At 38.0% G+C, this 15,634-nt stretch overlaps 1 long non-coding RNA gene across 2 annotated transcripts; it reads right to left on the minus strand.

Annotated features, from left to right (window-relative positions):
- Window positions 1–248: 248 nt before the first annotated feature.
- On the minus strand, window positions 249–15,031 carry LOC121887909. 2 transcript variants are annotated; one of them, XR_006093086.1, is made up of 3 exons: window positions 14,905–15,031; window positions 13,263–13,429; window positions 249–524 (listed from the first exon to the last, which is right to left on the minus strand). It is a non-coding gene; the product is annotated as an uncharacterized LOC121887909 (long non-coding RNA). The 2 variants fall into 2 exon arrangements; XR_006093085.1 differs by having other exon boundaries at window positions 249–655.
- Window positions 15,032–15,634: the final 603 nt, after the last annotated feature.

Here is a 15,634-nt window from a genome sequence, read left to right on the forward strand (position 1 = left end):
ATCCCCAAATAAGTCTATTTGGATTTATGTTATTGGAGTTTTTATAACTCATAACTCATATTTGTTCATAAGAGGTTTGATGGGGATTTTACTCTGACTTGTGAATGACTTATTGGCAAACTAAATTAATATCTTCATGCATAGCCCATATAACACATAAAACATAAAACATTTCTTATTTGGAGTAATAACAATGCTTTATTGTTATTATTACTATTTTATTTTTATTTACACAGACAGCAGTGGGCTCTGTGGGACCCCAAACAATGAGCAGATAAAGCCAGTGTCAACACAACACAGGGATTAGGGTTTCTTCGCACAATATTTCCATCAATCTGTTTTTATACATGTATCTTATACATAAAATGCTTATCTGTGGCGATAAAATGACACATTGATAAACAGAAGATGGGATTACAGTCTGACTGATTTTGATAACGTGGTAGAGACTGCCTCCACTTTTTTTTCTTGTTTCTGGCACTCGACACACAGCATCTGCATACATCTGCCATCCTGCCACTGCTCTACGAGGAAGACAAATAAAAACGACATCAAAGGCGTCACTGTGAAAATGCCATGACGTACCAGTGATTACAGAAGAGCAGAAGACATCCTTCTGATTACATAATCCTGATCCTCCCTCAGAAAAGGAACACTGTAGATGAAGGAAAAGCATGGTGATTTACCTGTTTTGCCAGTTTTACCAATGTTTTACAAAATCCATTAAATTTAATATTGTGATATTAGAAGAACAGTACAACCACAGATGACAAATCAACAAAGGAAACTAGAAGGAGCACTAGAGACATAAACTTTACTACATTGCAGGAAATGTATATTTGTCCAAAATTGTAATTGTGAGGTTCTGGTAGTCAGACCTACTGTTGGGCTCTCCATGTGTCAGCTGGATCTACATTGTACATCGTAAATAATCTAATAATATATCTCAACAAGCTAGCAAACTGTGGTGTCTACCTTACACAAAACTAGGCTACTTTTGGGAGATTTAAAATGTGATCACTGTTATAAGTCATTAATGTGCCTATACTCTTCATGGCAAAGGATCGCCAGCCATGTCCTTTAAGTTAATGTATTCATTCATTCATGTACAATGTCATCACTCAATTCTTGCTTTTTTTTTCCCACTGGCACACTTTCTTTGGACACACTTTCTCATTCAAGGGAATGTATTCACATAATACACCAATAAGAATCTAATGTGATTACATGTGCTGCTCCGATAAAATAAATTAGTGTGGAGTTCCTCTTTAAGGGGGTTTCATCATGACAAACAATGATTGTAAAGCTAAACTTTACTGCCTCTATTTGAATCCATGTCCACTCCAATTGTCATGTTCTAATGGAAACCTCTTAGCATCAAAAACACCAGGGCAGGTGATAAATGGAGGTGTCAAAGGCCCCAGCATTACCAGAACTAGGTGAGTGTTTTGTTGATGCCTGGCAGCTTCAAGTATCGTTTAATAAATGACTTGTTCTCTTTTTTACTGGCAGTAATCTGTCTGGCTCTTGGCGTCTTCCTCTCTATCCGATAATGAGGTGCCTCTAACCTCGCCCAGGGGCTTTTATGTAGCTGCTCTGCCAAATGTACACTTCTGAACAACTTTTAATTATACTCGGTGGTATGAAAATACACCAGTGGTGGTCTACAGCATTGGTAGGGCGAGTGCCATTTAAAAATAATGGCTATGTGCTTTTTTCACATTTCTTCATTCATGTCTTTATGGTGTAAGATCCTTTAAAAATGCATATTTTCCATTTTTAAACAGGTGGAGGTGGCTTTTGCTGCTTACAGCTAATCTAGCTACCATTTCAGAATAATTAAGTGAAAAATAGTGGAGTCAATGATAAATAGCATATCAATAGAGAAAGAATGACTGATGATAATTATAGGTTCATGACAAGACTTTGTCATTAGGAGATTTCTCCTATTGATTTTAGAGAGGTCGCTGACATTTATTATGCCAAAGAAAATCTGATGATTAAATCATACCGCCAAGCATGATAGAATTTGAATTATAAGTATGTCAGTGAGATTAAAAGCAGTCCAGCAACTAATGAAGAATACCCAGTGTCAAGACTCAGAGTAGTCTATATAGAAATTAATGATATGGATAACCTTTAAGGTTCATGAAGATATTATATGGTGAAATAGGTTTCATATGCCCTTAATTATGTTCCCTCTCTGCCTACACCTGAAACTGATCATCTCTGAGCTGTCATGAACATCTGAGCTATATTTGCTTTTCAGTAACATGTGTTTTGCTGTCAAAAGTGCACTCCCCATATGGTGTGTTATAGACATTTAAATGTGAACACTGCCTTCATAAAGACATGGATCATAAAACTTAAGATTCCCCTAAAAATGTGGCTGTGATTTAATTAAGACAAAAAAACCGCAGCAACGCTTCACCAGCCACTTCGGTACAAGAACATTGCTGCTGACTCCAGCTATTCCAGACAGTTTTACCGCAGTTGCACTACATTGCCGTTTGTTGTCTGTAATTGTTTTTAACATTCAGGGAATGGTACGCTGAGTGGGTGTTGGAGAGCAATGGCAGCAGGAAGAGGCACAGGGCTTTTGGAGCTGTTTGAGTTACAACTCAAGGTATTTCACTTTTTTTTGCAATTTTCTTGGCGAGAGAAAACATTTTCACAAATTAGCATACCATCACCACTGTGAACTACATTATATAGCCTATCAGGAGAATTGTACTGGTTTATTAGAGGCGGATGATAAAATTGTGTCATCTGAAATTACTTTGCAGTCTGGGTGTCATTATGCTCTGAATGATGAAAACAAAAGACAATATAACTATTTAAATTTGACTATTTATCAATGGGGGGGGGGGGTTTTGGAGTTTCAGAAACTATACAAAGGAAAACATTATTATGGGTTTTGAGAAGATTATTTTGTAAAGAAATACAATGTCTTTATTCATTTCTCCAATGTTGTGATCCAGACTCAGATGAGTTCACTGTTAAATCATCAACTACGTGGGATTGAGACATGAAAATAACTTGTAAAACTTGCACCGATATGTTTAATATGTTCTATTGCTCTCATCAAGTAGTTTAAAGGAATAATTTGACATTTTGAGAAATACTAACTCAAATTGTTCCTGCCGTGAGTGAGATGAGAAGATACCATAGATATGAAGCTACCACCAGCAGCCAGCTAACTTAGCTTAGCACAAAGAATGGAAATGTAACCCCTCATAAAACAGCAATTTGTCATTTTTACACTTCGGTTTTTGTACGGATTAACCAAATTAGATATATTTACATGTTAATTTTTGAGCTAGAGTTGCTAGTAGGTAGATTTTGTTGATTTCCTTGGACAGAGTCAAGCAAGATGTTTCCCTGTTTCCAGACTTTGTGCTAAGCTAAGTTAGCTGGCTCCTGGTGATAGCTTCATATTTCTCATCTTACTCTCATACAAACATATCTCCAAAAAATGTAGAACTTTTCCTTTAAGTTAGTTATATATTTGTTAATTACATATTTTTAAATCAGTCTTTTATTTAAAGCCATAATGTATCCCAGAGTTTCCTTTGCAACTGAATGTCTGGGAGGGGTCACTCTGCTTAGAAGAGCTACTAACCCATCCAAGACACTCATTACCCAAGAATTAATGGAGCGTTTTAATGTCTGAAGTTATGGTCTAAATGAGGCCTTTCCAGTCTGCTAAGAATAAAGCTTTCAGGGGAAAACAGAGCAGTTGTAATTTTACAGGGTTAAAATGATAAAAATGTGAAAATATTGAATACAGTTTCAGTCTGCACATACTGTTGCTTCTATGGACTTTCAGAAACCCATAAAGGTCGAACCATAACTTTTGAATTCAGTCAGTGGTACACTTCTTGACTGTGTATAACACGGACACACACATGATTCTCTTATCAGACTCAGTATGCAGAACTATATCCAACAGTGGGAAGCTTCCTCCCTCCTCGGAGATCAAACAGGATGCTTCCATTCCTCTATTCTTGCCTTCTGTCAGAAGGGCACAGTCTGCCTAGACGGCCTCTTTATCTTCCCCCTCAGCCACCCAGACAAGGCGATGGGCTGTGTCTGTTGACAAATGCTTCACTTGTTACAGATAACAGAATAATGTAAACAGGAAATGGCCAGTGGGCCAGCCATAGAAATGTTGCAAAACTTAGATTCATTCATAGTGTGATCATAGTGTGATCACATGCTATTTCACAATATATTTCCTACCAATAGCACAATCTGCCTTTTGTTTAGAGGTACACAAGTCACAATTTTGGTATTTTATTGATCATTTTAGTCATTTATCAAGCTAAAATGCCACATGCTTGTTGGTTCCAACTTCCCGAATGTGTGAATTTTACAGCATTGTAAATTGAATGCTTTTGGAGTTTGAACTGTTGGTCAGACAAAACAAACAATTTGAAGACATCACCTTGGCTTTTTCGGAAATTGTGATGGGCATTATTTCATTATGTTTTAAAGACTAAACAATTAATTGACTAATTCAAAAATATTATTATTATTATTATTATTATTATTATTATTATTATTATTATTATTATTACTACTACTACTACTACTGCTACTACTACTACTGTATTTTCAATACTGATGCATCGGTATTTAAGTAGCATTTTACTGCTGTAGCCAGTCAAGAGGAGCTAGTCTTAACTACTTTAAGACTTTTGATAGTTCAGCCCCATAACCAAGGGGTCAGAAGATAAATCTGCGGGCTGATGAGATCATTAATAAGATACAAAAGAGGAGATGTTCTTCTATACAAATCTGTATTCACTTTTTGGACTTTTTCATAATCTTTGCTTGTTTTGTGAAATATTGAATAGTTTTAACACTTGTTCGAATGAAACTGTCTCATACAGATCAGAAAATTTAACCATAACTTAAGTTATTATACTTAACTTAAAATACATAATAACTTCATGTAAAATCTTAACTGCAAAGCAACCAGCAACTATCAGATATAAATTGTACAATATTTCCCTCAGAAATGTAGTGGAGTAGAAGTATAAAGTAGCAAGAAATTAAAATACTCCAGTTCCAGATACAAATAGTCAACTTGCAGCTTCATTGCACCTAAAACCACCTTCTGACTCGGCTCAATCAATATTAGCCTGTTTCTTACACCAGGATTGACTCCAGGATTTCAATGCTAGCAATGAAATGTAAGTAATATCTTTATATTCTTACAGAAATCCCCAAGGTAGCCTTTACATTTCAGACAGATATGTTGCTATGTATCTTAGTAATACTAAAGCATGTCTTCAGGTGGCCCCTGTATTGTCTTCTATTCAGTGTTTCATGAGATGAAAGGAAACTGTCACACAGTAATGACATTGCTACAGTGAATCCTGAGAGCACGCTCTGTTGTTGATGGTGATTGTGATTGTTGCTGGTATGATGCCGGCAGAACAATGATGGCACCCAAGCACATTAACCTTCATTAGTGGGTTGACCAGGGCTGGTCTGTTTCAATGGAGTAATTACTGATGACACAGTGATGATTAATGGTAACGAATGGTACTAATGTGTGCATCTGTCAAATATATGTGAAGATCTGAGCAACCTTTCCTCTCTGACTCTTTGTTGACATCTGACCACTTATTGATGTATGCACCTGTTTGAATCTGAAGCCCTGACTACTATAAATTACATTTATATACTAGTAATATGAAACAACAAGTATGTTTTGAGAGAAGCATAATGTCACCTGAATTACATTTTCCATCAACATATTTAGCAAATATTTTTAAAGAACTTATCTGTCAAGTGGCAAATTGTTCATTCAGAACATCTGAGACTTTACATTGTTCACTGACAATGTAAAGTACCAGTCGAAAGTTTGGACACACCTTCCCATTCCTTTGAAAGAGATTGTTTCCAAACCTTTAACTGGTACTGTATATAATTTGTTTGTCCTACAATTTCCACCCAGAGACAAGACAGTATCTGCTCATACAACAAATCATCATCTTCTTTATGTATTGAATCAACAGTGACTTGAAGGACGAGACAGTACAAGATTACCTCATTAAAGTACTATGTGTATAGTAGTGTCTCAGCTTCTTTCAGCTCATTCCTTTGATTTTCCAGGCCTACAACATTACTGTTTTGGTTCATTCTTGCTGCTCTCATTGTGTGGCAGAAGGCATCTGTTTTCAGCCAAAAAGCTCTAAAAATCTACTGTACACTGCCTGCTCAGCACCAGCAAACAGACACATTTAGCGACTAGCTGGTGAACATATTGGAACATTTAGCAACTTAAGAAGCAGATATTTCCTGGAGGAGTTAGTGGAGAAAAAGCTGGACTGAAATTCATTTGCTAATAATTTTACAACTGAAATAGTTATAATATATCAGTGTTGTGTTCACAGCTTCTTTCCACTGCCCCAAAGTGGCCAAAAGAAAAGAAAAACAGCTTTAGCAGGTTTAACCTCGAACCACGAAAAAAACTTAAGCGCTAATGTCGACTAAACCTTACCACACCCAGGACTCAGAATGTGCAATCCTGCTGTCGCTAGAGATTTTTTATCTTCTATCCTTTCTCAACACATAAAAAAGAATGATGTAAATTTGAAATTCTGCACTCACTGCAGAGAGAAAGGAAGTTAATGCCAAATTGTATCCAGATACGCAAGCAAAATGCTTGTGAATTGCTTGTGTATTTTCCCTGTGTGCAATAGTGATGAAACATCGCCAGTCGTGGCCGTGGTGGGTGGTTGACAGTTATGTCCATATTGACTTATGGTGCCATTAAGAACAAAAGCTCCACTCTGCCAGAAGAGACATGACAACAGTATCGCCACAGATCTGACGGGAGCACACATCTTTCCAGTGTCATCTCTGACCTCTATATCTCTTAGCTCAAGATAGATGCATTTTCATGCCTGGCTTCAGGCTCTAATAGTCCATTGATTCATTCGCAATATGGCCCAGAGTCAGCCAGGTCTCTGATTATTTATTTTCCTCTCGAAAACACTCTCCCCTCTCTCTCTCATCTGTCTTATTAAAATGTAATGGCAAACAAAACCCCAGTCTCTCACTATCTGATGGTGCAGAGAAAAACAATTTTAAGGGATTCGCGACGGTTTATAACCCATGGCTCCAAGAGGAGAAAACACACAGGTCTTAGATGAGATAGACCTCCAAATCAATCACTACCACCAGTGGATTCCTCACATTGATGCTGATGCTGATTGACAGACCTCAGATCTTCTCGGTGACTGTCAAACAGTGCCAACCCTGACCACCTGCTTTGGCTAGACTTCATGTCCTGCTGGGATGAGGTCAGTGTGAAATTTAGGGTTTTATGCTTTGTCTACAAGGATAATTATGAAGAAAAAAGAAGATGTTTGATGTGTACCAGGAATTAATTGATGTCTTGGATCAGTTGAACCTGTTTTTTAAATCCTTGTTGGAGAAAACATAAGCCAGCAGCCTCTGAATCTGTCATATGGATTTTTTTTTTTTTTTTTTTGCCAACGTCATTTTAGCCGACTGGCATATGATCTGAAATTCTTACACATAGATGGTTTTTCCAGACTACTCTTTGCAGCTGGCAGTGTAGGGGTTTGGCCTCTTTACATTCTACGGGGGGAGATAGCTGACCACATTGTTTGGGGCGCGTCCTGCCAGTCCTGAAATGACAGATGAGAGAAACCTGTGTCCCTAATGCCCATCTATCAGTGCGGGAGTTCACTGGAGGGTAGAATAGTTAACTTAATTGAAACCTTTAATTTGCAGACAGAAAAAGTTAGAATGGATGTGGCAGCATCGACTTGAAAGTCTGCTCTTTATATAGACTAAGTAGCAGTGAGGAGTGGAATCTGATCGTTTGCCTTCAGTGGCATTAGATGCTGTAGACAGAAAGTAAAATAAATATTCTAAAAATTCATGCAGGAAAGATTAATAGCTTATGTTTTTTTTTTTGTAAATACATTTCCATAATGAAATTTCATTGATCAAATGTTTGTTGAGATTGTTTTCCAATCATAAAAAGTGCTCTTTAATGTGAAGTCATGTGAGTGTATTATTATTGCAAGCCCTCCCCAGTGAATTAAGAGCAAATAGAACTGCTAAAAATATCCTCATTTTTGTTTTTGGCGTGTTAACAGAAGTATGTTGTATTGTGTGTTTTCACATCTAATTAAGGCTGGTTTCAAGACAATTTTATCTAACCCTTGTAACATTCAATAAATGCTGTCAGACCATTCCCTACAGTACATAACCGCTACGTTGATATTGCTGCTGTTTGAATAACAACCAGAAGATTTGTTTTCCAAATGTAGAATTCATGTGAGTGAACGTCTCATGCCAAGCATAACATCCACATGTAATAATCCCAGACTGTGCACCAGCAAAATAATAAACAAAAATAGATCACAATTTCTACAAAGAAACATCTGATGTTTTGAAATGCAGATGGTTGCTACTGGCAACATAGCAATGGATACTGCAGAAAAGCCTTTTGAGGGTGGTTTATTTCTCTTCCAAGAGCTGTTTATGATTATTTTATATGTAATTGTTAAGCAAGTCACAGGAAAAGATGTTTTTTGCATTAAATCCATTCCCTATAGTCTTTAAAATGTTTAGTTGAATTATGCACAAAACAATACAGCCTGCAGCAAGATAAATCCATGACATTATGCTATAGTCACATATTCTGTATCCAAGTTCAGACCACGCTTAAACCACAGTTGTGTGAGTGCTGAGTTTGGCACACAATGAAACACTTCACTGCCCACATCTAACCTACATCTGTGCGGTATAATCTGCTGATAACCACAGCTTCCCAATATCCCTGTCAGATGAACCTGACATAATGCTTTGCTGAATTATACTCTGCAGTGTTCATGCGAAGGACAGGGGCAAAGTAATCACTGTATTCCAACAGGCCATGTATTTTAGGGATTTTTGTGTGTTTTTTTGTTCTCAGTCTCATCTATGACCCCTGTGACAACAAAGGTTAATTGCCATCCCTGTGAACAAGTCAAAGAAGGTTAAGTTGGCCAAACACGCCCACAGCAGAATCTTCCCCGAGGCTAGACCTGAATTAAGAAAGAGCAAAACAACAAGAGAGCTGTGGATGAGACAGGATACTGTATGTTATACAAGTGTTTGTTTGCTCGGCTGCTCTTTTCTTCCTCCTGCTTTTAATATACATCAGTAGCACAAGGTCAAACCTTTTAAGCTGGCAGAGATAACCTGCCTTAATAGGGATACTCAGAATTACAGAGGGACACTCCGTAGAAATACCAAGTATATTATACTATTCTTGGCATACCACACTCTCCAGTTAGGCCCTACAGTTTATTGTAGGAACAATAAACTGGCAACCCATTCAAGGTTATGTTTGGTTAGCTTATATTATTGTACGTTTGGTTAGGTGAAGTTACGTTGGGTCAATGTAAAAATAATATATGGAAATTAAAAAATGAAGAAACATAAAATTACCTGCAGTCAACAACTGAAAGTAGCATTAGGTTTTTGTTATCAGTCTGGCTGCCAGTGTCTGAAATTACTGCTGTTGCTCTGAGGCATGCTGCCTGAGGCAAATTAGGTCTCCAGGACAGTGTTGTGGAACACAATAGACACAATACATCCATCACTGTAGGCACTGACTCCAAATCCAAATTGCAATGGTGTAGCCACAGTAAGAGGCACCTGTTGCTAAGGCCACTGTCCTGCCTTGCAGAGAGCTGACATGAAACAACTGCCTTCTATAATGGGACTAAAAGAACCAGCAAGAAGAAGCACTTTCACCTGGGGCTTACTGGGACACCCAGTTCCCAGCAGAAGCTGTACTGCCAATGGCATTTTTCTGTCCCAATCAATTCTGCAAATACTCAGGTGGCCAACAACTGGGCTGAAAATTTCCCCGGGCTTTTCTGAGTATGTGTTTACAAATTTAGAAAAGAGGTTCTAACCCTGAGGATAATTTATTGTGTACAGTAAAAAAGAGGGCAGTAAATTTAAAGGACCTAATAGTCGGCCATTTATCAAAGGTACACTTGACTGCTCTGCCAGACCTTCCATTAGTGTTAGCCTGAAGCTCATTCCTGTCAAGGATATTGTTGGATATTCAGACTTAAACTTGTTTAGGTTTTTGAACCCTGCTGAGAGTTATAATTACTATGGCATCATCTCCATAGGAGGTAAATGGGAAGTAACTGAAGGTTAAATGTGTTTCCACATGGGTATTCATCGGCTAAAAGGTAGAGTTTAAGACTAAAAATAACCTGAATACTGTATGAAGAGTTTTAAAGATTGAGTTATTCACACTCATATTCACTATTCTCAAATCCTAGTCACTTCCCAACATGGCTGAGGGAATGACATATTACCACATTTAACAAAAGACACTCAGATCCTTTCAAATGGAAATAACAGTGCCTTTCTCTTGGGATCAATTCTCTCTCTGCACCTCTGTTTTACATTATCCATAAGCTAATTCCTGGTGGATGGATTTAGGCAGTCACTTCAACTGAAAGGAAACTCATTTAATGACATCATGGGTAAACATAATCTAAAACACCAAGCACAGTACATCCCTAACATAAACAGTCTGGTTGGAATAAAAGCACCCAATTTAACTGTTATCAGCTGCTACAAAACTCATGTTGTTTCCAATGTGTACATTCATTAAAATGTTCCATATCAAAGAACTTACTGTCACTGATATCAAATTTATCCCCCGAAAAATTAAAGCTTTTGCCTACAGAAAGCGTTCATTTGCAGTGATGGATTATGAATGGATGACTAAACCTTTAAGCAGTGAATGCTAATGACATACACTGTGTATATATTAAACACTGTAGAAAAAGCTATTTAAAAAGTCATTTCAGGAAGTCATTGCTGTTGTAGAGATTCATATGATAGGTATACATACATCTGTTATATGTGGTCTGACTGTTCAGTGTAGTTAGGAACTACTAAATTCTGGTACTTGTACAACAATGCACAGTACAAAACAAAGCTGCAAAAGTGCAGAAGTGATGACACAATCCTTTAACTTTGTGAGGCAGGAGGGCCCCAAAACAAATATACACCCAAAGAGATTTTATATACTGTCATTTTTTTAAAGTTCTTTCAGCTTACATGTACAGGTAGGCAAAGGTTTACTTACTTACATGCAAGATAGGCATCCCAGTAGAGACATATTTCTGACCTCCTAATCAATTTAAGCCTAATAACATCCTGGTTCATTCAGAGAGACCTGTCTTTGGTTTTCTAGATGTTTAGCTTTCTTTCCAAGTCCAGAAACAGAACAATGAGTTGAAAAAGGCTAAAATGCTTTATAGGGCTATAGACTGGGCTGTTGATCCTCAGTGGGATCAGCAGTACTAGCAACCATTCCACATTACTGGAAGTGATTTATGTCAGTGTTAACATTAAAGATTTGATGCACCTTTAAATCACAATCAAATCATCTTTTGTATTTTCATAAGCTGCATGCTGTATACCACAATATTCTGAACAGAGCAGTTCTGGCACAAAAGGTTAAACAATGAAAATGATATCCTATCTAAACTGAGGTGCACAGATGAATATACAGCACCTGAAATAACCGACTGAGGGCAGATGCTATATTTGGCTGTCATGTTGCTCTGGTTTTAAGTCAACTAACGTAAGAAGCACATGAATGACATTTAGACAACAGACCTCTCAATCATCATCTCCTGAACCAAGAAAACATGTGCATAATCATATCAGAGAGGGAGAGAGAGAAAGAGAGAGAGAGCAGTGGTGGTTAAGCGATGTGGAGAGTGAATGAAGAGAGGGAGCGGCGGTAGCGAGAACAAAGCAGTCAATCAGATAAATAAAACGTTATTTTCTGACTGTTTCGCAGCAGTTACATTCGAAAACACAACACGCTTCATCCTGTCCACTGTGGCCTCTCTGCTCTGCATGTGTGTGTAGCTCAGCCCCGCCCTCAGTCAAACAGACCTGTTCTCTTTAGAGCAGAGGAAAGACATGGAGACAGCGATGGTTGATGTGTTTTTATAGCGTGCCGACCTTGCACCCTGCATGCTGTTATTGGCTGGGGGTTTCACACCAACTGCCCAAAGGTTGATGCCCAGAAATGTCCTGAACACAGCAAAATAATAAGAAAATACAGGCAAGAGGGCAAGGTCTCTGTAGATAAATACACCACCACACACTTCTATTGGGTCATACTTGAGAGATGACTGAGAGGGATTGTTTTTGTACTGTTTTTTAGGAAAATCTTGCATAGTATTCCTTTAAGAAAAGTTCCTTGATGAGAAAAGCTGTTACAGGATGCACCACTTTTTATTTGTGTCTAATAGTATTGTATTGTATTAATTTGTAAAACTCATGCAACATCGAGTGGACAGAGTGACACTGACCTGGACGTACATGTGGCATATATCTCATTTTAGCTTTATTGGGAATTCAAGTAATGTGTTTTGGCACTTTTCAAAGCACCCGGTCTCCTCTGCCATCCTGAATGTACTTGTGTTTTAAAAACTCTTTCCATCTGTCCTTTCAAGTGTGGGACCCACAGTAATGTTCTCATGTCTTTTATTGTTTTGGTTCATTATTTTGTTCATTCATAATCTGATATATGTTCATTTGCAATAGCAACTGTAATATTTTAGTAGGTTAATTTATGGTTACAATGAGTAAAGCTCACACAGGCACTTTGGGCAGCTTAGCAATTTGGGTAAGGTGCAGGAGGGCATTCATGCATCATTCAGTAGACCTAGAGAGCCTGCAGTATTCAGCCACGTTAAGCTGATGTGCTTGTGTTTCTGTAAATCCAGGTGAGCAAAAGTCATGAAAAGATATATAAAAGTCTTGACATAGATGTACAATGAATGTGTAACAGTAATGGACTATTGGTAGAGAGATTTATATTGGAGTTTGGCAAGTTAATTGAAGGACCATGTTGTGTGAAACAGTGTGTCACCTAGTAATTCCCTAATGAGGAAATCAGTAGTGTAACTGCCTGTAGCCTGCTGGAATACAAGTTGTGTGAGTGTGCAGAATATTGTCAGTGTGACTGACTGTGTTTTGAGGGTTATAGTGAAAGCAGACATTTTATGTTTCACATAAGTTCAAGAGTGAAAGTGAATGATTATAGTGCCATTCATTCAATAGACCTAGACAGCCTGCAGTATGGAGCCACATTAGGCTGATGTGCTTGTGTTTCTGTATTTTCAGACAATAATGAAAGAAAAGAAGTAAAGAAATTATTTTCAACTTACGCACGCCTGGAAGTCCCTTTTGTGTCCAAGTGTGCATCAAATATTGGAGACACCGCTGGGATGATTAACGTTGTGCTCAGTGTGACAAGAACGTGGACGGGGATTGTCTTTGATTGAAGACGAGAGCACAGGGCCTCGGGAGCGCGGCTACATCAAACACAATGGATCTGGAGGAGTTGGCAGAGACCGTGTGTCAGAGACTATGGCTTTTGTAACTGGATCACCTCAAAGAGGTGTGTGTTGAAGCTAAAATCCTAAGTGGAAATGAACAATATTGTGATACACTATATTGGGAGAAATGAATGTGCTCTCCAATTCAATCATGACACTACTTTGCTGCAACAAATTGCAATCAAAGACTGTTGAATTTGGCTGTGTAAATCAGCTTCCAGTATCTTCAAAGAACCAGTGTAAGAAAACATGACAGACTGGCTCTCTGCTGTATGTGACAGAGACTGAAAAATGCACATTACCTTATTGTAATGACAATATAACAAATGGAGGCCTTCTGTTTACAGCATGAATTTATGGCACACCAAAGTAGTATGACTTCATAAATACTAATGCGGGTGGAGGCTGAAGTGGTGGGGAAGATTTACAGCAAAAAAGAGCATGCTTTAGTGCTGGCTGGCATAGGTGTATTTTACAGATGTTTATGGACCACCTAGTAATTGTACAGTATTGGATTGGTGGACATCTAGAATCAGTCAGAACTACTGCAAAGCCTCATTCTATCTGCTATTTGAGAAGAAATGTATCAAAGGCAACCCAATCTGCCAAAAAGATTCTGGTAAATTCTGCAAATCTTTGACACCAAAATTGTTCTGAATCACCAAAACAAATTGGTCGATGCAGGAAGTGCCATCAGTCCACCCAAGAAAAATGCCACTTCCCTGGCAATAATACTATCATGCACCACTGTTAAATGGAGCCCCCCTAGGTACAGCTATTGTCCTGCAAATACACTTTGATGGCGGATAATGTGTTTCAGTCAATGTGCTTTGACACTGACATAAAATGAAAAAGCACCGTCCTCCACATAATGGTGAAGACTTACAGGCAAGAGCTGCAACAGAATAGAATGAAACTATAGCAGCTCCCTATTCATATTGTAGTCATTCTGGGGTTATGTGGTGCCACATTATATCCAAAAGAAATTTCACAACATATGTGAAATGCAACAGTCATTTCTGTGAATCATTTTCATCAGTTATGTCAATTAAGACATACTCTCTCAGAAGTCTTTTTCTGATTCTTAAGGGGTGGCAGTGTTGGTTGGTTGGTCCATTTTGGTCCTGACTGAAATAATTCAACAACTTTTGGATCAATTGCCATGAAATTTAGTACAGATGGTTCCCAGAAGATGAATCATAACTTTGGTTATCCTTTGACTTGACTCAACATTTATATATTTATCATATTCACTGCGGTCTAGTGCCACCATGAGTTGGACTTTGGGCGTGTGAGTAAAATGTGTCCACAATTTGGCATAGACATTCATATCCCCTTTTGGATACAGTGTGCTGTAATCACTTCAGCATGTTAGCATTGCCATTTTGAGCATGTTAGCATGCTGATGATACTCAGCCTCATGGTGTGTTCAGACCAAACACAAAGCGAAATTTCACCTGCCGTTACTCACGTGAGTTCGATTGCTAGACCATTTGTGTTGATTTCCCCCAGACAGCCAGAATATATTATTGTACATTAGCTATAAGCTAGCTAGCAACAGAAGGCACCAACCATGTCTTAGGGAGTGTGTCTGTGTGTTTGTGTTCAGTTCAGCCTTTGACTGAACTCAGAAGTCACCAGAGACTCTGGTCCTTTCTGTTATTTCCCTCCAGTCTCTGTACATCCATGAAGTACATTCATAAAGCGTTGCAATATGTGCAAATTTTTTACTCAAGTTGAAACATTTTCAAATTGTGCAGATGCATATTTGCGTCAATTTGCGTTGCCTGGCATGACTTTGTGTCTATTTACACCTTTGCATTGACTTTCCATGTAATTGTGCCATGTGAAATATTTGCTTTGCATTTTGTCTGAGCACACCATCACAGAGCCGGATGTAGACTCTTGCTTGTAGGCCTACATGTTAAACCTATATTAGGTTTTTTAAACTGTGTTGTAGACCCTCAAATTCTGGAAAGAATCTTCATAAAAAAACATGTCAAACCTTTTCACACACATATTTGTTTAACTCTTTAATTCTAAAAATTCTCAGTTGTGTTACTCCACTCTGCTGAACATAAAGAGGCAACTGTAATGAGCCTTTGGCATCAGTAGAACACTAATTACTGGCAATCAATTTTTTTCTGTGATATCTTGCCAATGACGCTGAGCATTATGTATATATCACAAGCAAACAGTGG

This window comes from Thunnus maccoyii, chromosome 21, assembly GCF_910596095.1.
Source record: "Thunnus maccoyii chromosome 21, fThuMac1.1, whole genome shotgun sequence".
Classification (NCBI taxonomy): domain Eukaryota; kingdom Metazoa; phylum Chordata; class Actinopteri; order Scombriformes; family Scombridae; genus Thunnus; species Thunnus maccoyii.